Source organism: Papio anubis, chromosome 5 (assembly GCF_008728515.1).
Source record: "Papio anubis isolate 15944 chromosome 5, Panubis1.0, whole genome shotgun sequence".
Lineage (NCBI taxonomy): Eukaryota > Metazoa > Chordata > Mammalia > Primates > Cercopithecidae > Papio > Papio anubis.
The window spans coordinates 173,559,163-173,581,423 of NC_044980.1; the positions used below are offsets into that span (position 1 = coordinate 173,559,163).

The following is a 22,261-nucleotide window of genomic DNA, read 5'->3' on the forward strand; positions in this document are numbered from 1 at the left end:
AGCGTCACAACTCAGAGGACAGGAGTGTGGGCTGCGGGCTGAGGCAATGGCTTAAAAACGGGTGCAGGACCCTCTCGTGGCCTTTCAGTGTCCACACAGCATTTCACTCACATCTGAACTTCCATTAAACAGCAGGGACATTTTGCTTTTCCTAAGAATGTGTTGGTGTCCACACAACGCTGGCCTTCAGCAGCCATGGCATCGCCTGTGGGCACTGTCATCCCTCATGTACAGTCACGATCTTGACTGAATGGCAGCCTCCACCACCGAGGTATGTAAAACGATAAGAAGACAGAGAGAGGACAAATTAGCTTGCGCACAGGGACACACACCCCCCCCCAACATGGCAAATGATCTTGAAGCCATCACTGGAATTTAGAACCTTCTTCTTCATTTTTGATTCCCTGTGTCCTTTGCCCCCATCTTTCCAGGGTCTGGTTTCTGAACTGACACCTGAAAGAATTGGTGTCATAATGAGAACACCTGCTTCCGGGCAACGGAATAACACAGGACCTGTCAGCTCCACAGACACCAGCCCGTCACTGCCCTTCTCCTGCTAGAAAAGAAGTTCCTTGATCAGAGGCGATGCTATGCAGAGCCCTCGGGGTGTCTGAGGCGTTCTGCGCACAGACAGCGGCGCTGTCAGATGTGCGCGGGAGGGGAAGGCAAATTCAAATCTAGAAAAGGTGTCTATTGCAGTGAGGTCAAATTGCCATGCTGTTCATGATGAAAGGGATCCGATCTAAAAACCTGCTTCTAGGAGGCTGGTAGCAAAAGGAAAGGTGCCATGTTGGGGCCCAGAATGAGTTTCTGCTGATGGAAGATTGGCCACTCAGTGGTGGTGGTAACCAGGTCAGCTTGGTGAGGGTACAACCGTGTTGGTGCACCTACGCATAACCTCGATGCCTACAACCGTGACCACGTTGTGCACAGTCCATCGAGCAAGCATCCAAGCTGTTCCACAAAACGCGACGTTCTGTGGCATGTGAAGTTGGTTAAGATCTCTGTAGATTATATTACGCAGGAGGAGAAATGATGGAGTCCTGAGGCAAGATTGTTGAGATGCACTGTTGTGGTCCTGGAATGTACACAGCCGCTTTTTGTGGTCCTTGCAACTTGTTACAGAGAAAAAAATACTTTTTCATATCAATAAGTGCATATTAGGGCCAGGCGTGGTGGCTCACACCTGTAATCCCAGTACTTTGGAAAGGTCAAAGCAGGTGAATCACTTAAGGTCAGGAGTTCGAGACCAGCCTGGCCAATATGGTGCAACCCTATCTCTACTAAAAATACAAAAATTAGCCAGGCATAGTGGTGGCGGGTGCCTGTAATCCCAGCTACTCCGGAGGCTGAGGCAGGTGAATTGCTTGAACCCGGAAGGCGGAGGTTGCAGTGAGCAGAGAGTGCACCATTGCACTCCAGCCTGGGCAACAGAGAGAGACTCTATCTCAAAACAAACAAACAAACAAAAACCTGAATATTATGTATAAAAGGCTATGCCGATTTGTTCCAGTAAGGATGAGCACGTCTGTAACAGCCACTGTGGTTCGAGTCACCATCTGATTAACTGCACAATAATGCACAATAATTTTCCATCTGGGTCATGGGTGACAATTAATTTTAGAATTATCTTTAAATGAATATATACGTCAGTCTTCTCAACCTTCACCCAGATGCACCTGTGATCATCTACTAGAGCAACCATGCATAGGAGAAGAAAAAATATTCAAAGCTTTTAGGAATTAAAATTATTCTCTATTGACTTTTTCAAAAAAAGACCACCTGGAGAACCTGCTGATCAAACAAGGCAGTAAAGGTAAACATCACCATGACCACATTTTAGCAGTATTTCAGCAGTGGAAGATCAAGGGTAGATGTGTAGGAGTGTTAGAATCTGGATTTGAGAAGCTGGAAGTGGCTTGGTGGGCATGAGACGTGAGGAGTCTTAATGAGGAAACAATTGCCTGATAAGCAGTATTCTGGTTTTGTGCCACCACACTCCAGCCTGGGTAACAAAGCGTGACCCTGTCTCAAAAACAGACAAACAAATTACAGGATTACAGGTGTGAGCCATCCTCCCCAGCTGAAACTTAAAATATTTTAATTTTTACAGATTGGGTCTCCGTCTGTTGCCCAGGCTGGAATGCAGTGGTGCAGTCATAGCTCTCTGCAGCATCAGACTCCTGGGCTCCAGCGATCCTCTCACCTCCACCTTCCAAGCAGCTAGGATTACAGGCATGAGCCACCATGCCTAGCTTAAAGCAATTTTTCATATTCGCACAGGCAGGAAACATTGACCTACCTGATTGGAATGAAGATTTGTCACATGTATGACACAAAATCTCCCCATAAGTTGAATGAACAACTTGATGGGAGAAGATTTGGTAAGGAAGTTGGGGGGGGGGAAAAAAAAAGAAACTGGCCTGTGCGTATTTTAAACCATTATTATAGAAAATTTCAAGCACACACAAAAGGGAAGCAAGTATCACAAAGTCCCATGTTGCCTCACACGCAAAAGGTTCCCGGTTCAAAACCAGGCAGAAAAGTCTCCTTCCACTTTTTCCTTCATTACTTTGAGTTTGTGACATTAGGGACTAGAACATCCCACTGCTATCTCCACCTGGTTATAGAGGCGCAAGGAGAAAAAGGCATCTACGCCATCGCCTTCCCACATCAAGCATCAGCACCTTTGAAGAACTGAGCCCACCTCACTTGCGGTGGACACTGCACAGATGACCTGGGCCCAGAGCCCGTCCACTCCACAGCTGCAGGCTGCCAGATGGAACCCCGGACCTGCTCTGTGACTGCAGGTGAGCAGGGACCTTAGAGATCATCTCATTCACCCTCTCATTTTGTTGACGTGAAACAGGCTCAGAGATAGGAGTGGCTGGCCTGTGGTCACAGAGCAGGTCCCTAAACTGTGCCCAGGACCCAGTTGGCACAGCCTCCAGGCTCAGGCAACACTGGAACTGAATCCAGATGGATTTCCAAAGGGCAGAGGCAGAGCTAACCTGGTTGCTTCTCCTGGGTTCATTGGAACAACCAGCTAAGCAGCCCCAGAAGATCACTTCCTTCCACCTTCTGCCTAAAATGGCACAGGATGGTCCCACTTGTGAAAGCCTCCAGAGCCTCCCTTTGCCTTCTGGACTCTGCCTCACTGCTCAGCTGGAGTCCTGAGGCCTGAAAGACCTTGCTAGTGCTGAACTGTGTCCCCCTGAAAATTCATATCTCAGAGCTCCAACCCCTAGGACCTCAAAATGTGACTGTATTTGGAGATAGGGTCTTTAAAGAGGTGATTACACCACATGAGGTCACTAGGGTGGGCCCAAATCCAATTTGACTGGTGTCCTTATGAGAGGAAATTTGGACAGAGCCACTCCACAAGAGGAACCAGGACTTCCAGGGGTTGTGAAACTCAAACCCTGAGAGCCAGCAGAGGAGCTGACCGGCCCCGGCGGCCCCTGCAGAGGGCCCGGACACTCAACACCACAACCTTCCTGCAGACCCACGTGCTCATCAACAGAAGCTTTTCTCCCCTTAGATTATAAAAGACAGCTGTAGAAGATAAAAGCCAGTGCCCATCTCCTCAAACACCAGGACTTTCCACATCACACAACACAGCAGCACACACTGACGCCTCCTGCAGACACACAGCTGGGGGAATGTGCCCGTGTTGACCATAAACTGGATCTTATGATGGGTCCTCATTTCGTTTCTGTAAAACACACGTTTTGTTTTTTTTAACCCATCTATTGGCAAGGTCTCCATTCCGGCAGCTTTGGGTTGAATGATTTCCATCACGCCCCTCCCAGCTTCAGTCTTGCGGTGGCTGCTCACCTCCTTCACTTATTTGGCATCTCCTTAAATTTACTCTTATCTTTATTCGTTATATAACTACTTTAGCTTAATTACAAGCAACACTAGCAAGAACTTCAAGTTTCAAGGTGCAAGTTACCTGTCACGTAAGGCTGCATTAAAGCATTACCCAAACATTAACTATGCTCTGGGTCACAGGGATCACTTTGCACAATGCAGCTGTCACCTGAGCTGCTTCCTGGGAAACACTAACTGCCTCATTGCTGTGTTTGCGGGTGTGTTTTTATGTTTTAGCATTCTATAACCGCTTTATTGGGGCACAATTTAATACAAAACAATCTACTGATTGTAAGTCTACAGCTCAGTGATTTTTAGTCACTGTATACAGTTCTGCAACCAGCACAAAAATCCACTGTTAAAACAGTTCCTTTGCCAGAAAAATGTCCCACATGCCCACCTGCAGCCAGCCCTGCTCTTGGCCTCCAGCCTAGACAAGCTGCCTTCTGTCTGTACTGATCTACCTTTTCTGTAAATTTCATATAAACTCCACTCATAGAAACGATGTGAGTGGAATTGCTATGTTGTAAGTTTCACTTTGCTACACCAAAAGGTTAAACATAGGGTGACTATACAACCCATGAACTCCACTCCTGGGTATATACACAAGAGAACTGAAAACGTGTTTATGTGAAGAATTGTACTCAAAATGTTTATGGTATCATCGTTCATGATAGCCAAAAAGTGGAAACAACATAAATGTCCATGAGTTGATGAATGGATAAACCAAATGTGTATTGAAGAGGCCTCGTTGTCTGGGGTAATACTTGAGGTCCGTTGTCTCATGGTCATGAAGATCAAGGATGTGAACACACAGAGTGAGATGAAAAGCAGAAGTTTTGTTTTGTTTTGTTTCTGAGATGGAGTCTCACTCTGTCGCCCAGGCTGGAATGCAGTGGTGTGATCTCAGCTCACTGCAACCTCTGCCTCCCGGGTTTGAGCAATTCTCCTGCCTCAGCCTCCCAAGTAACTGGGATTACAGGCATGTGCCACCACGTCCGGCGAGTTTTTGTATTTTTAATCGAGATGGGTTTCACCATGTTGGCCTGGCTGGTCTCGAACTCCTGGTCCTTCTGCCCGTCTCGGCCTCCCAAAGTGCTGGGATTACAAGTGTGAGCCACCGCACCTGGCCAAGAGCAGAAGTTTAATAGGAGAAAGAAAGATAACTCTCTGCTACAGAGAGGGGTCTCAGAAAAATGGGTTGTGGCTCCACAGTGAAATGCAGGGGAGTTACTGAGGAGCTGGTGAGCAGGTGGTGTCTGATCTACATCGGGCAAGAAAAACTGATTTGACCAGGCATGCCATTTGCATAGGCCACGAATCTCTGGTAGTCCCCACCCTAATCTTTTACTATGCAGATGGGTTCTCTGCCTGAGCTGCGCCATGTTGCCCATTTCTTTTTTTTTTTTTTTTCCTTTTTTTTTTTTTTTTTTTTTTTTGCTAGTTTGTGTAATAATTTTACTGCATAAGAAATTACAGAGATTGTATAAATCATTAGGTCAACAGCGCACAGAGAAGAACAAAACAAAAACACGGTTTGGATCAAATAAAAAACAGCAGGAGGCTGGGCGCGGTGGCTCAAGCCTGTAATCCCAGCACTTTGGGAGACCGAGACGGGTGGATCACGAGGTCAGGAGATTGAGACCATCCTGGCTAACCCGGTGAAACCCCGTCTCTACTAAAAAAAAAAAAAAAATACAAAAAACTAGCCGGGCGAGGTGGCGGGCGCCTGTAGTCCCAGCTACTCGGGAGGCTGAGGCAGGAGAATGGCGTGAACCCGGGAGGCAGACCTTGCAGTGAGCTGAGATCCGGCCACTGCACTCCAGCCCAGGCGACAGAGCGAGATTCCGTCTCAAAAAACAAAACAAAACAAAACAAAACAAAAACAGCAGGAACAACTCAATTCTTAAAAATACCACAAACTCCTCAAATGTGGCTCCATTTGAGAGAAAATTTTGCATTTTCTGGATAGAATAATGTCTATAGTTTCATTAAGCAAAATGGAAAATGGCTTTTCAGTTTAAAACACTAAAAAGCAACTTACACAGATGTGTTGCCCTCTTCACCTTGGATGTAACAAAAATAAAGATGTGAGGCTGCCTGCCCTTGCCTAAAGCATGGCTTGAACTTTCCATTGATAGTAATAGTTTATGAAAATTTTACATTACATAACCTCCTATGTATTGAAATTGCACAAGTCAGAGCATTCAAAAACGACTGCAAGAGTCAATTTCTTCCTATGGGGAAAAGCAAATAGATGTGCTACATGTTAAAACTTCCATTCCTCATTCGATTATTTGTCCCATTCCAAACATGAAAATACAAATAAATATTTCCTTACAAACGAGGTTCACAGTATATTGTTTTTTAAAAAAAGAGATAAAAAAACAAGAATCTTCATTTGTTTTGTCATTAAATAAAATGCTAACATATAGACACGTTCAATATTTATACAAAGTGTAGGAGTCAGTCTATCCTTTCTTGGTCATAACTGAAGTTTAGTAGTGCTAGTCCGTACCTGACAAGGCTCAGATCCCAAACGTACGTTCAATTCTACTAAAAGTTGCTCAAGATAATTTTTTCTCTTTTTCTGTTTAATTAAAAAAAGACAATTTTGGAATTTTAGAATTACACTTGAGTTGTCTGAAAAAATACAATTTCAATGAAAAATCATATCAAGCATTCAAGGGTATATTGCTAGTGCTATAATCTTTTTGCATGTCTTTGTTTTCATAGAAAAAATCAATAAAATAACATGTCTGAGACTTTTAAATGGTTAAATGTAACCACATACTATTAACGATATGCCTCATGCACACACACACTCAAACTCAAAACATGAAGGAAAAAGGATCAGACGTCTTTCTCCTGCCTTTGTTCTAGCTTTCTTCTTAGCAGACCGTAGTTCTCCTTAGTTCCTAATGTCCTGGGGTCAAGCTGCAATGAGATTTCACAGTGTTTCTTGGCCAAGTCTAGGTGTCCCCAGTGTGATAAGGCACAGCCACGTTACCACGGTAACCTGCAGAATCTGGATTTGCTTTCATTGCCTCGAGGAACAAAGCTTCAGATTCCTTGTATTTCTGGGATTTCCCCAGCACCTTTGCCAACGAGAACATGACAGAGGGATCATTAGCTGTTCATTCCAGTGCCTGTCTTTCAACTGCTTCAGCTTGAGCTAAATTACCTGTATTTTCGAGCAGTGTCATCACGTGTTGCAGGCCAGGCTGTGCTCTGGTGTCAGCTCCTCTCTCCACGCATTCAAGGCATCCACGTGGCGACTGAGATCAGCGTACAGAGCCCGAGGCTGTGGTGACAATCTGGGTGTTTCCTTCTGTGTTTAATCGCCCTCCAGTAACTTCGCTCTGCCGCTTCCAACCGTTTCAGGTTGTTCTGCAGGATGCCTGGATCCGTCCACGCAGCGGCAAAGTCTGGCTGTGATTGAACAGCCAAAGACGGCAGCTCCTCAGCTTCCTGTAGCTCATGCCTTTCTTTTAAGCTATTTCCAAGATTATTCACGGCATGAACCTACTTGGGAATTCATCTTACCGCTTCCCGGTGGCACCTGCTGGCGGCTGCCTGGTTGCCTTTCTCAGCCGGGTTGTTGCCAGTGTTGTGGGGAACTGAGGACGCAGACCGGGCCTCTGCACAGCCGCACCCCCTCCGCCCCTGGCCCCTGCACCCCAGCACGTCGCCCAGGTTCCCAGCACCTCGCCCAGATTCCCAGCACGTCGCCCAGGTTCCCAGCACCTCGCCCAGATCCCCAGCACCTCGCTCAGATCCCCAGCACCTCGCTCAGGTTCCCAGCACCTCGCCCAGGTTCCCAGCACCGCAGCACTGAGTCTCTTTTCCGCGGTGCATTTGCTCAGGGCTCCGAATCCCAACGTCAGCAGCACACGGCGCCCGGCGCTGGGGAGGGACAGGACTCGCTCCGCGACCAAACCACGAAGCCCACTCGGAAGAGCAGGTTCCTTGCGGAGAGAAATGGGATGACGAGAAACCCCAGGCCCAGAGTGAGGATCCTTCTCTTGTGGCCGCGTTCAGAGCCCAGGGCGAGGCGTGTTAGGCCGACGAGCAGGTGCAATTACCCTCCGGTGGCTGAGGACTTGGTGAGGGGGAGGCAGCCCACGGACCCATCAAAACACAGTCGCCAGGGACACAGCCTGCCGGGCGTTCAGTGAACGGCAGTAATTGTAGTTTACGGCCCTCCCCGCAGGCTGTCAGCAAAGGAGGCCGCGTTGTCCACCTCGGGGAAGGCCGGCGGGGGTGCCTATGATCCTCCCGGGCACGTAGAGCATCCCAGCCCCTCCGCAGGTGAGCAAGGGTCATTCTAAAGAGGAGGCCCCGTTCCTGAGCTCCGAGTTCTCTAATGACTTGTCTTATGTAGTCCCTTCTGGACAATTTCCAGAACACTGAATTCGCCCACCACCAAGATGTCAAATCCCGAGTTCGAACCCAGCACGGTGATCCCTCGCGCTTTGCACAGCAGGGCCACTGCTCCCAGAAAGACAGCAGCACCCGGAAGGTGGAAGAGCGTGCTCCCTCCCTGTGACTTTCTCTAAATGCTTTACAGTAGCCAAGGAAAGATAACAAGAACAGTATGTTGCCCATTTCTTTATTACTGTACGTGTGGTAACGAAAAAAGGGAAGATGGAGCCTCCGTGTGGGACACGTCTGGCCGTTTTCTATTGGCAGGGCTGCCAGCGTTCCCCGGCGCAGGCTTCCGGCTGCCTCAGCGCAAGCTTCCGGCTGCCGGCGTTCCCCGGCGCAAGCTTCCGGCTGGCTTCTCTCTGTTTCAAGCTCGGTTTTGGTTTTTCAGGCTGCTCTTTGTCGGACAAGAAATGATTTTGGAAGCTGCTTTTTGTGGGAAGGGAAATTCTGCCGAGAACTCTTTTGCCCTTACTATCTGCCTAAATAATTTCTTTCTACGTTTTATATCAGTATATTCACACAATGCAACTTTTTTTTTGAGAGATGGCCCCACTCTGCTGCCCAGGCTGGAATTCAGGGGTGGACTCACAGTTCACTGCAACCTTAAACTCGTGGGCTCAATGTTCTTCCCACCTCAGCCTCCCGAGTAGCTGGGACCACAAGTGGGAGCCACCACACATGGCTGTTTTTTAAATTTGTTCACAGATGCAGTGTCCTCCACCCCGCCCCACCCGGCAGGCTTAGTGACAGGAGCCTCTCCAGTTCCCACCCATGAAGGGGTCCAAAATCAAGGAAACAATCCCGTCTAATCAGCAGGTCTGAGTTTTTTCCCCAATTCCAAATTAGATCAGCCCCTTTGTGGGTGAGGCTACTGGTGAGGCTACTGGTTTTCAAGGCCGGCCCAGCCTAGGACATCAAGGTGGGGTGTCAGAATGGCAGCAGCTCCAGGCAAGAAGGCTGCAAAGTCCTGCTGTTCTAACTAGAGTTCTGGCAGCTTTTTATTATGAGTATATGAGCGTATATTATGAATATATACTCACATTATTATGAATATATATTATGAGCTATCATCCATTTGATGATTTGCTTTTGGTCAATTTTGAGAGCTCTGAAATGACTGCTGTTGACAATTGTGTCCTATTTTATACTTTTGGGTGTGGGAACAGATTTGCCAGCTTCTGCCCTCTGCCAGGCCTAGAGGCCCACACTTCACTATTTTTGAGTGTATAAAGTGGATGGACCATGTGCTGTGTAACCACACTCCTAGTGATCACATCTGATTGTTTCCTTCTAGGTTTTCTACAGTACAGTGATGTAAGGAACAACCACACATTTCTTGGAGTATATATATAGATGTTTCTGCCATGAAAGCATGATCTTTGAAACATGAACAACACATATACAAACCATGTATCTTATCAATATGTCATGTACATGTACAGCAAACACATCAAAAGCATATAGCTGATTGATGAGGGAATTGTCAGGATGGTGAGTCTGAGTCACAGGGAGTTGGAGAAGTGGGGTTACACACTCAGGGAGGAAGAAGGATGGATATAACTGCTAAGTTTGATACAAAACAGGTTAATAAATCCCAAGGCAATAAACCTGTAGCTTCTGGGCTATCTTTTATACACAATGAGACTCATTTGGATCTCCACCACACAAGGCTACACCTTATCATCCAATGTCTCAGTGAATTTTAATTTTAATAAGTAGTAAACAGCAAGTCACAGAAAGCTACCTTCCCCTGTGGCTGAGGTTCTGCACGCAGCAGCAGCAGCATCTCCTGGGAACTTGTTAGAAATGAAAATTCCTGGACCCCAGCCCAGACCCAGCAAACAGACTCTGAGGATGGAGCCCAGAGATAGGTGTTTTTTATTTATGTTTTATTTTTTTGAGACAGGTTCTTCTCTGTCGCTCAGGCTGGAGTGCAGTGTCACGATCATAGCTCACTCCAGCTGTGGCAAGGGTTTTTTTTGTTTTACTTTTTGTAGAGTACTAGGGTTTTCCCTTGTTTCCCGTGAGCTCCTGGCCTCAAGGGATCCTCTGGCCTGGACCTCCCAAATTTCTGGGATTACAGGCATGAGCCATCGCACCTGGCCTGGGATTTTAAGTATCTTAACACACTCTCAGCCAGGTGTGTGAGTCGTGCCTGTAATCCCAGCACTTTGGGAGGCTGAGGCAAGTGGATCACTTGAGCCCAGGAGTTCAAGACCCACCTGGGCAACATGGGGAGACACCCATCTCTACAAAAAATACAAAAATTATCCAAGTGTGGTGGCAAGCACCTGTGGTCTCAGCTACTGGGGAGGCTGAGGCAGCAGCACTGTTCTATCGCATAGCAGTCCAAACGGGAAACTTCCCCAATGTCCATCTGTGGGGAATGGATACATAAGGTGTGATGCTGAAAATAGTAAACGTCCACCTAAGCCTTGAGCTCCTGGGAAACGGCGACTGTTAAGAAATCCTCCACCCTCTAAAGCAGTTTGGAAATTTTTCAAGGAACTTGAAAATTCCTTTGACCCAGTAATCTCATTACTGGGTTTACATCCAAAAGAAATAATTGTTTCACCAAAAAGACACATGGCACTTGTGTTTTCATCGCAGTGCTATTCACGATAGCAAAGCCATGGTGCTCATCCATGGTAGATTGCATAAAGAAAGTGTGGCACATATACACCATGGAGTACGACACAACATAGAAAAGAACGAAATCACGTCCTTTGCAGCAACATGGGTGCAGCTGGAGGCCATCATTCTAAGTGAGTTAATGAAGGAACAGAAAATCAAATACTGCATGTTCTCACTTGTAGGTGGGAGCTAAACACTGGGTAGTCATGGACATAAAGATGGCAACAAGGGCTGCTGGGGACTACTAGGTAGGAGGGAGGAAGGGAGAGGGGAGGGTTGTGTAACTAAATGGGGTGCTATGCTCAGTACCCGGGTGAGGGAGTACCAAGCCTCAGCACCACATGGTATACCCAGGTGACAAACCTGCACATATACCCCTTGAATCCGAAATAAAAGTTGAAATTATTAAAAATAGAAGAAACGCCCTACCCTCCTGTAGGCCTTTGCCCTGCCACATGGATAAGGCTCATGGTGAACCCCTGTTGACCAACGATGAGGCCAGATCCAGACCCTCCAAATTCCCGATCCTCAACTCATGAGTGACTAGCTGAACTGTTTGTCCACACTGAACAATCTGGATAACCTGTTGAACCTGTTGTTCAATACTGAACAACCTGTTGACTTGTCCGTACTTTAGTCGGGCTTCCTGGTTCCCCGCAGGCTGTGACCTTGGCCCACCTTGAGCAGCACAGAAATCCCCCTAACAGCCCCTCCTCAGAATCTCAGTTTCAGGAGAGAACACTCCCCCATCCACTATCCCATCTGTCACTGCTCATCCCACCCCACCTGCCCTGGTCTTTCTAGCCGTGCTGACTCCTCCCTGCAAACGTGAAGGCCTCTCTGTAGCCTGGGATAGAGGTTCTTGCTGTCAGAGGAGTGGGCCTCCTACTGCAACAGCCCCTCCCTACCGCAGTGGGCTGTCCTGAGGCTGGAGTGCAGTGGTGCGATCTCCGCTCACTACAGCCTTGACCTCCTGGGCTCAAGCAATTCTCCTGCCTCAGCCTCCCCAGTAGCTGAGACCACAGGTGCTTGCCACCACACCTGGCTAATTTTTGTATTTTTTTGTAGAGACAGGGGTCTCCCCATGTTGCCCAGGTGGGTCTTGAACTCCCGGGCTCAAGTGATCCACTTGCCTCAGCCTCCCAAAGTGCTGGGGTTACAGGCATGACTCACGCACCTGGCTGAGAGTGTGTTAAGACACTTAAAATCTCAGGCCAGGCGCGGTAGCTCATGCCTGTAATCCCAGCAATTTGGAAGGTCCAGGCCAGAGGATCCCTTGAGGCCAGGGGTTCAAGACCCACCCGGGAAACAAGGGGGAAGGTCCTTGTGCGGGTCTTTGGTGACCATAGCAGGGTGGGTTCTGTGGTGCCCCGTGCAGATCCCTCCACCCAGACCAGACGCACCCCTCGATTGACAGGGAGCACAGCCTGCACTGAGCCCCTCTGTAGGCACTGCCCTGAGGAAGGGAAATGCCTCACCCAGGGCCACGCCTCCTCCCTGGAAGCAGCCAGAACCCAAAGACTGATTGGAACGGGGCACAGAGGCCAGGCCCTCCCACCTCAGCCTCACATTCCTGCAGGCTCCTCCCAGAGCCCCTGGGGTGGGCTGAGGCCTCAGTGGTAACCGTCTGGCCGCTCAGCTCCTCCCTCTGCCCAGTCACGCCTCCCTCCCTCCCTTGAGGATGTGATCCCAAGAGCACTCCCCCAAAAACTTCCTGCATAAAGCTCTGCTTCAAGGCCGGGCACAATGGCTCACGCCTGTAATCCCACAACTTTGAAGGGCCAAGGCAGGTGGATCGCTTGAGCCCAGGAGTTCAAGACCAGCCTGCGCAACATGACAAAACCCCTTATTTACAAAACAACAACAACAGGAAAAAAACACACACACACACAGAAAAAAAATTAGCATGGCATGGTGGTGTGCACCTATAGCCTCAGCTACTGGGAAGGCTGAGGTGGGAGGATCGCTTGAGTCTAGGAGAAGGCTGCAGTGAGCCGTGATCGAGCCACTGCATTCCAATGTGGACGACAGAGCAACACGCTTCCAAAAAACACAAACAAAACGAAAACCAAGTCTCCGCTTCAGAGACATCTGCTGGGAGCCCAGCGAGCCCAACCTGAGAGTCGGCGTGAGCTTCCAGGGGGCATCACGCAAGTCATGGCGCCGGGGCGTTGTCTGCGTGAGGTTCCCATTGTGGGTCGTCAGAGCCAGACCTGAGCATGCGTCCGGGTCAGCCCCAGCACACCCTAGGAGCCTCGGTGTCTTCACCAGGAAACAGACAACAGAACCTACCATGCAATGACCGTGAAGAGTTTAGGAGTTAGCACCTGCCGGCCCAGGGAACAGTCATTCAGGACAGCTGGGGTTAAGTAGGGACACTGTCCCGCACAGGCAGCTGGCCGTGGCCATGAGGGGTGCGTGGGGGTGAGGGGCACTAGTACCTGAGTGTCTGTCTGGTGGGACCCTCGCACTTCGTACCCTGCCTGGTTTCCTCATCTGCAAATGAGCTGATCTAGAATCTTCTTTCTAGGTCTGGATTGAGGGCCAAGCACACGGAGACTGGGAAGGAGTGTGCGGAACTGGGTGGGCTACTGAGCGCTTGGGAAAGGGCGGCTTCCTCCAGGGCAAGCCTGTCTCCCAGGGTCTGGAAGGCCTCAGGGCTGCAAACCCCCCCTCAAATCAGCCTCCTCCTATGGGCTCAGGAGACACCCAGTGCTCCACCCAGATCGGGCCTTCTGGGAGAGGGGTGACCCCATCTGGCAGTTGAGAAACTTGCAAAATGTCAGCCTACAATGAAGTCTTTGGGTCTCAAATCAGAAGAGATCATGTAGCTGGTGGAAGGCAGTTGAGTTTTGGCGTCGGGACACCTGCACTTGAATCCCACATGGATTTGAGTCACCTCTTGGCTGTGTGACTGCGGGCAAGTTAAATGCCTCTATTGTGGGCACAAGGATAACGAAGCCTGCTGCCTGGGGTTTTAGTTAAGATTAGAGTTTGGAAGTTCACTGTGAATGCCTGGCATATAGCAGGTGCTTAAATAAGGAGCAGCTAGCATTAACAAGCATCAGGATTTTTTTCTGTAGGATGTAAATTTTCAGATCCAAATGCCAGCACATTCATTCTGGCCAATGGAACAAAGAGAAAATATTTTGCATTGAGGCTATACTAGGAAAGCCAGGACACAAGGTCACAGGGATCCACCAGGGGCCACAACAACTTCTGAAAAAAATAAGCTTTTTTTTTTTTTTTTTGAGACGGAGTCTCGCTCTGTCGCCCAGGCTGGAGTGCAATGGCCAGATCTCAGCTCACTGCAAGCTCTGCCTTCTGGGTTTACGCCACTCTCCTGCCTCAGTCTCCCAAGCAGCTGGGACTACAGGCGCCCGCCACCACGCCCGGCTAGTTTTTTGTATTTTTTAGTAGAGACAGGGTTTCACCGTGTTAGCCAGGATGGTCTCAATCTCCTGACCTCGTGATCCGCCCGTCTTGGCCTCCCAAAGTGCTGGGATTACAGGCGTGAGCCACCGCGCCCAACCCAAAATTAAGTTTTTAAAGAGCAGCCCTGACATTGGGAAGCTGGTGTGGCGCTCACAGCCGTACCATACTGTTCTCCTGCTGGACATAAGCAGCCCCACAGAATGCCAGCCCCAGACAGAGCTACTTGGAGACAAAGATGAAAGGAGACCAAGCCAGGCCACTTCATCACTTCATCTAAGCACAGATGTGAGAAGTTCACTGCACCACCCACAAAGCACCAAACACTCCCAGCCAAAACCAGTGGCTGTTTCTTCTTTGTCAATTACAGCTTATTCTTCCCTCTAGTCTTCCCTTCTCATAGATTAGGTATCTTTTATCAAAACACCCAGTCATGGAACCGCCCTCACTTTCTAACAGCATCCAGTTTAAAGCAAACTCAGACATTGCCCCTAAATCCCCAGCTAAAGCCCAAATCCTATTAATACCTTCTAAGACCCCGTTCCCGGGAGACACCCACAATTCCCTGAAGTGTGTGTTCTCCTGCACTGCAATGAGCAATAATCCCAACTTGACCAACTGCCTGTGCGTCCTTGGTGGTCTTTGGCTGGAGGGCATCGATGGCTCCTAAGCTTCTGGAAGTATTCTATGTTCCTGCTTTTGTCATCCCTTTTCTGTTACTCATTAATGATCAGTTGTTCAAAATGAAGTGCAAACAAGCCAGTGGGGTGGGGTGGCACGTTCCTGTACTCCCAGCTACTGCTTGAGCCCAGGAGTTAGGGTACAGCCTGGGCAATGCAGCAAGACCCCATCTCTAATAATAAACCCCAACCCCCCCTTACTCAATGAAGTCCCATAGACTTGTCCAGAGCACTGAAGAGGCTGTGTCCTCTCAGAAGGGTGGGCTGCAGCTTCAGAAAGAGACAGACAGGAGGTGGAGCTCCTACAGACACCCATGGAGGCGGGCACAGCAGTGATGCCCCAGAATCAACACCCTAGGAATCCTAAGGAAGGAATGAAGGATCTGCTGCCCCTGCCGGGTTCCCTGCATGGTCTTGTCCATCACTTGACATTCCTGTGAAATTGCACCAAGTAGCCCATCTAAACCTTGGTCACGGCCTGTGGCTTTTGTGGCAGCCACGAGGAAGGACAGACAGGCTCTCGGGGTGCAGTGGTGAGCAGACAGGTGAGCAGCAGGTCATAAGCTTACAGCCAAGGGCAGAAGACAGTGACAAACCAGGTGTTACAGTTTAACTTTATCACTGTTAAAAATTAAGGGACGTCCAGGCGCAGTGGCTCACACCTGTAATCCCAGCACTTTGGGAGGCCAAGGTGGGCAGATCACCTGAGGTCAGGAGTTCAAGACCAGACAGCGAATATGGCGAAACCTGTCTCTACTAAAAATACAAAAATTAGCTGGGTGTGGTGGTGGGCACCTGTAGTCCCAGCTACTCAGGAGGCTGAGGCAGGAGAATCTCTTGAACCTGGGAGACAGAGGTTGCAGTGAGCAGAGATCACACCACTGCACTCCAGCCTGGGTGACAGAGCGAGACCCTATCTCAAAAAAAAATTAAGGGACAACCTCAGTGAAAATATTTGCAACACATATAATGATTAGGAGATAATATACACATTACATATAAAATATAACAAATGTCTGGAATAAGTAAATATTTATATTTACATATTAAATACAGGTAAAGAACTCCTAAAAATTGGTTAAACCATTAAAACCTGCATGGGGGAAAATAGCAAAGGATATGAACAGGCAATTCACAGAACAAAATAAGTGGATGTATAAAAAATATACTCAATTAAAACAGTGGTAAGACATTTCTTGCTTAGCCAATTGCCAACGTTGCAATGATTTATAGAACCCACCAAGGTCAAGAAACTGGGGACCTAGCACCCTGCTTGTGGGAGCACAAGGGGTTCACCTTCTAGAGGGCAGTTTGGGAGGAACTACAGACAGGAAAGAAACCTTTCTTTTAAACCAGCCTTCCAGGGCTAGGAAAGTCTTCTGAAAATCCCAGTACAAAGAAATCTGCACAAAGACAAGCCTCCATGTATTACTAACTGTAATAACTTTGGTTCCGGGGCAGGAAGAACCAAGATCAATGGAGTGGAACTGAATCCACAGAACCCACAAAGAGACCCAAATGTGTTTGGGAATTGAGCACATGGTAATGGTGGAGTTTCAATGGAGAGAACAGTGGCCTATGTAATAGAAAACCAAGTCAAAAGTGAGAAAAATTAATGGTGGGGATAATGGTGTGGTTACAAAAAAAAAAAAAAGGAAGGTGGGACTGCATGGGACTGGAGGGAGAGGCGGGTTGGAGCAAGTTTGGTTTTTTTCCCTTTCCCTTGGTCAGCAAACTACCCTCCAGCCAAATCCAGCTTACAAGCTATTTTTCTACTGCCCAGTGAGCTAAGAACATTTTTTACACTTTTTACTGCTTAAAAAGATTAAAAGAATAATATTTCATGACATGTGAAAATTAGATGAAATTCAAATGTTGGTGTCTGTGAGTGAAGTTCCATTGGCACACAGCCTCTCCCTCTCGTTATGTGTCACCTTTGCTGGCTTTGGCACTAAAAGGGCAGACGTGGGTCCTTCCGACAAAACCGAAAAGTTTCTGTACGTGGCCCTTGCAGAGAAAGCCTGCAGACCCAAGCCTTAGAGAGAGGAGGTATGAGATTTTAGGCTTTGGTGTGGGTGGCTGGGGAGGTCCCTTGGTTCAGGAAATGGTGATTCCAAAGGCTGTTGTTGTCTGGGCGCTGGTGCTGTCTTCCTCCTCTGTCCACCCCATATCTAATGAATTCTGAGCGCTCGCTGGGCAGTCAGTGCAGGGCGGGACAGCAGTCACGTGTGGCTTCCCAAGGCATACAGTCACGGGCCCCTTAACAAGGATGCAGTCCGAGTCCGAGAAATGGTCGTTAGGTGGTTCCTGGCGTGAACATCACAGACTGCCCTCACACCAGCCTAGACGGTGTACTTCCTGCACCCCTAGGCTGGTTGGCATAGCCCGTCACTCCAAGTGACCTCTGTTCTACGACAGTACGGCTATGACATCACGAGGCCATAGGAGTTGTTCAGCTCCGTCATGATCATGGACCACTGTCTTGCATGTGTCCCTCCTTGCCTGGAAGGTCGCTGTGCAGTGCATGATGGCACTCCCATGTCAGGGGGCGCCGCGCTGGACCATCTCGTGCCACTGCCCACTGTCTGCCACTTTCCAACAGCTCCCTGCCCTAAAGCCATCCTGTTACTGCTTTTCCACCACTTCTTCCTCTGTGCATGTTACCCCAAACTCTGCAGGGACTACCGCTCGCCCAACATGCATTCTGGAACCTTCTGCAATCCTGTCCCACTGCCCCTGAGCAGAAGCGGCAAGCAAGGGTCACCGCAGCCCAGGCGCTGCCTCTGTCCTGGCCCCCTGTCCAGGTCCACAGCCATCTTCCCCTCCCCGGGGTGGAGTGCAGGCTCCAGATCAGTTTCTGTCTCCCCAGCTGAGAGCCCTTGTCTTGGTTCAGGTTGCTATAACACAATACCATGCGCTGGGCGGCTGAAACAATGAACACTAATTTCTCACAATTTTGCAGGCTGGAAGTCTAGATCGGGGTGCAGCACAGTGGAGTTCTTGGTAGGGATCCTCTTCCTGATTTATGCCCAGCTGCCATCTCACTGTGTCCTCACGAGAGAGGGAGAGGAACCAGCTCTCAGTCTCAGTTCTGTCTCCCCATGAATCTGAGAGTGGGCTGAGGCCAGGAATCTTTGTCCCCAGGCACAGCTACTCCAGAGGCTGAGGTGGGAGGATTGCTTAAGTCCAGGAGGTTGATGCTGCACTGAGCTGTGATTGCATGACTGCACTCCAGCCTGGGAGACAGAGCAAGACCCTGTCTCAAAGGAAAAGAAAGAAAGAGAAAAAAGAAAAGGAAGTTTTCATGCCCAATGTGGTAGCATAAGGGGGCATGGGAGACCTGACGAGAGGGTGTGGCAGACAGAGGAGACGGTGGCAGCGGAACTGTCTGGGGTTTATGGTGGGCATGGGGGTTGAACAGCAGGGATGCGCTGGCACCATTTCTGAGGGAGGGGACATTTGGGAGAAGCTGCTTGAGGAATGGGAGGCCATGAGTTCGGGCATGGAGCTGGAGCTTCAGGGCCTGGAGAAATTGGAGTGGAGATGACAGAGGAAGTATCCATATCATATCCTCGGTTTGCCGAGGATATGATGTCTGTGCCGCCATATTGACTGCAGCACTATTCACAATAGCCCAGATACGTGAGCAAAGCAAGCGGCCATCAGAGAAGGAGTGGGTGGAGACAATGTAGGGGATGTGCACAACAGAGCACCACTCAGCCTTAAAAAGAAGATAGTCCTGTCACTAGTGACAACATGGACGAGCCTGGGGGACATGTTAAGTGACATACCGCATGACCTCACTCTTACGTGGAGACTAAAAAGTGTAACTCACAGAAGCAGAGAATAGAATGGTGGTTGCCAGAGGCTGGGTGGTGGGGAGGGGTGGATAAAGGAAGATGGTCAGGATACAGAATTTCAGTTAGACAGGAAGAAAAGATTCAAGAGGGATCTGTTGTGCAACATGGTGAGTATAATAAAAATACTGTATTCTTGAAAATTGCTAAGAGAGTAGATTTTAAGTGTTCTCACCACACATACAGACAAATAATATGTGAGGGAAAGGAAGAAATAAAGAAGGAAGGTAGGGAGGGAGGAAGGGAGGAAGGAGGTCAAGTGAGAGACGGGAGCTAGGGATAACAGGGGGAGACACGGATAGTCTTTGCAGCCATGGTGGTGGACGATGCCGCCCAGGGAGAGAGCACGCATGAGAACAGAGGTCAGGCCCGTGTCTGTAGAATTCCAACATTTAAGAAAGGTAGGCCACGTGCGATGGCTCACGCCTGTAATCCCAGCACTTTGGGAGGCCAAGGCGGGCAGATCATGACGTCAGGAGATGGAGACCATCGTGGCTAACACGGTGAAACCCCATCTCTACTAAAAATACAAAAAAATTAGCTGGGCATGGTGGCAGGTGCCTGTAGTCCCAGCTACTCGGGAGGCCGAGGCAGAAGAATGGCATAAACCCAGGAGGCAGAGCTTGCAGGGAGCCCAGATGGCACCACTGCACTCCAGCCTGGGCAACAGAGTGAGACTCTGTCTCAATAAATAAATAAATAAATAAAATAAACAAAAGAAAGGTAGAGGAAGAGGAGAGTCAGACTGAGGCTCAGGAGGCGGGAGGGAACTGGAGGAGGTGTCATAGTTCAGGTCCACTCTGTTGAGGCTTCAGGGAACTGACAAAAGTGGGAACTGAAAACGCTCATGGCTTTAGAAGCACGGAGGCCACCTGCGACTGTGGCGAGCGCTGCGCTGCGTCCGTCCGTCCCTGTCCCTCCGGAGTCATTCATCAGCTGATAAAGGCGTTGCCCTGGCTCTGCCTGGAGCTGGCACTGAGCAGCACTCTCGCCAGCATTCCAGGGGCACAGCGGGACCAAATCAAGCAAGCTCCCTGCCCTCCACCCCAGGGGAGACGCAGGCACCGAAAAAAGAAACAAACAGATAACGTACGTGATCTCAGCTACTGACCAAGGTCAGTCCAACATTTGAAAAATCAATCAATGACATTCACCGTATTAACAGACTAAGAAAAGCCATAGGATCATCCCAGCAGTCGCAAAGCAGCATTTGACAAAATCGAACATCCATCCGTGATAAAAGCTCTCAGGTAACGAGAAACAGCAGTGAACTTTCTCAACCCAATAAGGGGCATTAATGAAAATCCTACAGCTAACATCACACTCAATGGTGAAACACAGGGCGCTTTTCCCCAAGATCAGGGGCCAGCCAGGGATGCTGACTCTCGCCACTTCCAGTCAACATAGCACTAGAGGTTCTAGCCAGTGCGATAAGTGAGAAAAAGAAATTAAAGGCATCTAGGTTAGAAAGAAGTAAAACTGTCATTATTCACAAGGACATGATATCTATTGAGAAAATCCAATGGAATCTATGAAGAGCTACTAGAACTAATAATACTAGAGCTAACAGATTCCAATGGAATCTACAAGGAGCTACTAGAACGCATATTATGTGTGTGTGTGGTGACTTTAGCAAGGTTGCAAGGTACAAGATCAATATGCTAAACTAATTTGTATTTCTGAATACTCCCTGTGCTAGGCTGTTCTTGCATTGCTATAAAGAAATACCTGAGGCTGGGTAATTGATAAGAAAAGAGGCTTCATTGGCTCATGGCTCTGCAGCCTGTGCAGGAAGCATTCCGCCAGCATCTGCTTCTGGTGAGGATTCAGGAAGTTTCCAATCACGGCAAAAGACAAAGAGGGAGCAGGCACATCACATGGCGAAAGTGGGAGCAAGAGAGAGCGAGAGGGGAGGTGCCACACACTTTTAAAAACCATATCGGGGAGAACTCATAATTGGGAGGACAGCACCAAGGCCACGGTGCTAAACCATCCATCAGAAATCCGTCCTCATGATCCAATAACCTCCCACCAGACCCCACCTCCAATATTGGGAATTACATTTCAACGTGCATTTTGATAAGGACATAAATACAAACTATATTACCACCCTTAAACAACTGGAAATTGCTTTGTGTTTGAGAAATAAAAGAAACTGCTGAATTCTGTTCTGTAGCTTTGGTTGTACACTTGAGCGAAAATCAAAAGGTTATGTTAATTTGTGAATAATTATAATGATAAAAAATGGTGCAGATACAACCTTCACTTTGCAAGCACTGCAGAGTTAAGTATTTTTGGGGAAATTATAAACAATTAAATCATTTCCCAACGAGCTCAACCAGCCCATTCTGGGCAGTCCCCAGACATAAACTTGTGACAAACTCTAGCCAAGCAACTTACCCACAGGAGAAAAAAGACTCCCTGTTTCAAGATGAGCTGTGGTGCTTCTCTCCTTTCTCCTCTTTTTCTTTTATAAACCCTACATTCACCTGTATTCAAGAAAATCAGCCAACTAATTGGTTTCTACGTGTTTGTGTTCAAGGGAACGTCCACATTCACTTAGCTATGCTGTGTCTCTGAGCTACTCTCTGACTCTGCAACTCTCTCCTTTCCAGTGGTTGCACTGTACTCTGTATTCTTTGGACTGGCTGTGTGTGGGCAAAGGCAAAAAGTGCAGGTTAAAAAATCAATTGGAGTGGTTATTTTGTAACATATGATAATTGAAATGTGGCCGTGTAGGAAAAGGTATCTTCTTCTTCTTCTTCTTATTATTATTATTATTATTATTATTGAGATGGAGTCTCACTCTGTCCCCAGGCTGGAGTACAGTGGCATGATCTCAGCTCACTGCAACCTCTACCTCCCAGGTTTAAGTGATCCTCCTGTCTCAGCCTCCCAAGTAGCTGGGATTCCAGCGTGTGCCACCACACGTGGCTAACTTTTGTATTTTTAGTAGAGACAGGGTTTCACCACATTGGCCAGGCTGGTCTACAACTCCTGACCTCAAGTGATCCGCCCACCTCAGCCTTCCAAAGTGCTGGGATTACAGGTGTAAGCCAAGGCACCCTGCCTATATCATTTTTAAAGATGCTATACTGAAATATTTAGGGATGAAATTATATAATGATTATATTTATTTTTAAACATTTCAACAAAAAATATACATGTAAAGCTAAATTCACAAGATTTTACTGATTGTGAAATATTGGTCGTTTATAGTTGTTCATTATACTAACATCCATGTGACTGGTATATTAAAAATCTTTTTAAACATTAATTTATTTATTTATTTATTTATTTATTTATTTATTTATTTTGGAGACATGGCCTCACTCTGTCACCCAGGTTGCAGGGCAG

The 22,261-nt window shown here is 48.2% G+C and overlaps 1 pseudogene; it reads right to left on the bottom strand.

The window, feature by feature from the left end:
* Positions 1-5,793: 5,793 nt before the first annotated feature.
* Positions 5,794-8,824, bottom strand: LOC101001428 (annotated as a pseudogene).
* Positions 8,825-22,261: the final 13,437 nt, after the last annotated feature.